Below are 2,904 nucleotides of genomic sequence, written 5' to 3'. Positions count from 1 at the left end.
TTTCTGCTTAGTTTCTGGAACTGGCTGCCCTCCACTGAGCATGAACACACATTTATCATGGGCCACTTATTCAGAAGTAGCTGGATGAGTCTACAAAGGCCTCAAAGACACACCAATAGTTCAAAATCAACATGGAGTTATTTTTGCCTGAAGAAAATCTAAGCCAGATGGTAGCAGAGTATCAAGAAAAGTAAGCCAAGCTCCCAATCTGAGCAAGGAGTTTTCTAAATCCTCTTGCTATAGGTTTTCCTGTTTGGTTCTTTGCCAGACCAGCAATTTAGCTTCCTACTACTAGGCTTATTGAATTGTTACGTATAATTGTAAAACAAGACACTGCCCATCCAAGGGTCCTAGTGCCTGGGGGCAGCAGCTGTGTGCAGTATTCAGGGAGTGCCCACAGAGGCAACAACACGTCTTTGCCTGCAAGTGACTGCTGGTCTCTCTTCAAACCAATGACAATTCAAACGAGGGGTGGAGTAAAATCCTGAGGAGCCTTGGGAAAACTAGAATGATATTTGAGTCCATTTAAAAGTTACGACTGTTTCTCGTGGATAAGGTACAGACTGGTGACTGGTCAAAGGGCCCAGAGGAAGTGAAGCTTCCATTTCCTTTACCAAATAAGTTAGGTTTACTAAAACGGAAGTGTTTGCTTCTCTCCAGTAAAAACAATTCCACTTGATGCTCACAGCAATCTTGACGTGCGATCGTGAGATGAGTATCATCATCACTGCTGTCTTGCAGAGAAGGCAATGGAAGCCATAAGAAACTGAGTAATTTCCTTGTATGCAAAGTAGCCAAGATTTGAACTCAAGTGTTCCAGTGCTTCCGATGCCACCTCTCTCTTGGCATGAAACCAACATAGTAGGTACTGAAAGAAAATTCTGAAAAGCAATTCAGTTTTCTACGGATTGTTGCAAGAATCTTTACACAATCATTACTACACCATAAGGAACCGTAACCACTATAAGGTAGAATTTGTGGACCAAGGATGACCCCATTCAGGAATAATGTCCAATGGAGATCAGTTCTCGCAATTCCTTTTGAGAGCTCAAAGCTTCTCAATTAAACTGAAATAATTCTACTGACTTTGTTTCCTACTGGATTCCTTTCATTTAAGCCAGACATGACATTTGTACCCTTTAAAATCTCATGCAAGTGTTTATAATTCTTCTTCTGATAAAGCGTGTTCCTCCTGGGAGAGTTAAGAGCCACTTAACAGGAAGAAACAAAGACACAATGGGGACAGTGGTGAGGACAGCTCTCTGTGCCTGGACAGACCGCAGTACTTCACAGCTGGAGGGGCCTCTCTGAGCACCTGATGACAGTCCGACTGCTCTCTTGGCAGAGGACATCAAGACCTAGCAGGCAAACGACTCCCCAAGATCAATGGTCACTGAGTGGCAGAGCTGGTCGGAATCCCAGTCCAACTGACTCCTACCTGATAGCACATTTCATTTAATCATAGTTTCAGGAGATTGTCTCTTGTCTTTAAATGAAATCCAGCTTGGAACAAAAATCTCCAGGGCCACTCCTAAAATGACCTTGGGGAAACTGCTGCCGTCCCCTTCTTGAGCTGTTCTGGACAGGGGAGCGGAGGAGAGGGGAGGGAAGGGGAGGGGAAGGAAGGGGAGGGAGGGGAGTGGAAGGGGAGGGGAGGGGAGGCGAGGGGCAAGGAAGAAAGCAATGCTCCATTCCGAGTGCCCTTAACAATAGCTAATAGCAGCCAAAATTTATCCAGCGCTGTGCTGGCCACTGCGCTTAGTACTTTATATGCATTAGCATGTCTAATCCTCTCAACAACCATATAAAATTGGCATGTTTATTTTCACTTTACAGATAAGGAGAATGAGGCACAGAACACCTAAGGAACTGGCTTACGTTCCCACAACTTAAGAGGTGAAGGTAGGCGTGGAAGTCAGCTGTTTCAAAGGCAGTGCTCTGAACCACTGACTTTTAATAACCATATGGTAAATGCAGGGCCCAGGGAAACGCAAATTAAATTTGGGCTGAGCACAGGGAATCATGCACCAATGGCCAGCCATCCTGGCACAAAACTGCAGCCCCCAGGCTAGCTGAAAAGGGGGGATTTCCACCACGGATGGCAGACTGGGGACTTGAGAACTTAGTTTCTTGCTTCTCCTGCGAAAACTCTCTTCCTTGGGGTTGGGGGAAGAGTAGAACAGCAATAAGGCAGGAAACATTGAGGACTAGAGGTTTAGTGGAGACAGAAAGAAAATAGAGCAGGTTTGTTTCCCAAATCACAGGTGTTCTAAAAGCCATACCGTGCCTTCTAGAGCTACAGAAGAAAATTCTATGCCATTCTTAAATTCTTCCACCACCCTCAACCATTTCACTGGCAAGTCTTGTATCTGCGAGAACTTAAATTAGACACAAGAAAGGACTTCTGGGTAAAATGAACCAGTCATCTCTGTAAACTAGGATTTCCTTCTACAAGATCCCTTTCTTGGAGTGAAGAAGGTGACGTACCTGGCAGCTCTTAGGGCCTTCTCTAAATTAAGGCTGCCCAAAGGGAGAAACACTGAGACTTTCGACAGGGGAAGACAGAGGTAGTTTCCAAGCTTCTTACCTTCCTGAGTCTGTCTTCTGCCCTCCAGAGACCTTCAGGAAACACACACAGTTGGCAGGCGAAACAAGCAACGAAGGTCTAGAAAAAGGGAGAGAGAAAGCTGATACCTGGGGAGGACTGGGGCCCAGGAGGTGAAACTCCTGCTAACATGATGCATTGCTTTTCCCCCAAATCTGCAACTTACTGTGATTTTATGATTCTCCACAAGTCGAAAGTTCTCAACATTACACACTTGAATCTTAACCGTTAAGTTCCCTTTCAGTGAGAAGCACACGTGTGGTCCCTGAACCATGCCAGGTGCCATGTGTAAGGAACCA

Source organism: Pteropus alecto, unplaced genomic scaffold, assembly GCF_000325575.1.
Source record: "Pteropus alecto unplaced genomic scaffold, ASM32557v1 scaffold106, whole genome shotgun sequence".
NCBI classification, from domain to species: Eukaryota; Metazoa; Chordata; class Mammalia; order Chiroptera; family Pteropodidae; genus Pteropus; species Pteropus alecto.
The sequence above is the reverse complement of the archived record's forward strand: the minus strand, read 5'-3'. Positions refer to the sequence as shown.